Here is a 514-nt window from a genome sequence, read left to right on the forward strand (position 1 = left end):
TAACTAATTTAGAAGATATTTGTATGCTATGACAGTAAAGAGCGACCTCACTTTAACAAGACAAGACAGAGAGACTGATAGTTTTTAAGATTGAACTAGGGCCGTCAGATAATTAGAAGCTGTCTTTCTGATGTGAAGCAGGAGACATTTTCTCAAGAAAATAGAGAGATAAGATGAGGCGTTTTGTGGTAACGCTGTTACATGTCTGTTGTTGATGAAAGTGAGTGTAAAGAGTTGATTTCCAGAGATGTGACGTAACGGGGTCTTTCAGCAGCAGGCGACAGAGAGTGACAACTATATTAAATATGTGACAGAATGATTGATAAGTGCCTCTGGACCATCACTTTAATGAAGTGTCTTGTGACTCCATTGAACAATGAAAACCTGATAGTTTGTTGCTGATATTATGGTTATCGCCATGTAAATGTTGAATAAGTCAAATGTTTGTGAAACTCAGCCCGACTTATGAGGTTATGAGGGCAAAATGGGTTTGTTATGTTTGGGTGGGTGAATG

At 38.3% G+C, this 514-nt stretch overlaps 1 protein-coding gene across 2 annotated transcripts in view; it reads right to left on the reverse strand.

Annotated features, from left to right (window-relative positions):
• LOC107548341 (uncharacterized) overlaps positions 1–514 on the reverse strand; it is a 40892-nt gene that overhangs the window by 39854 nt on the left and 524 nt on the right. The window lies entirely within an intron of this gene.

Source organism: Sinocyclocheilus grahami, unplaced genomic scaffold, assembly GCF_001515645.1.
Source record: "Sinocyclocheilus grahami isolate Dianchi unplaced genomic scaffold, SAMN03320097.WGS_v1.1 scaffold346.1, whole genome shotgun sequence".
Classification (NCBI taxonomy): domain Eukaryota; kingdom Metazoa; phylum Chordata; class Actinopteri; order Cypriniformes; family Cyprinidae; genus Sinocyclocheilus; species Sinocyclocheilus grahami.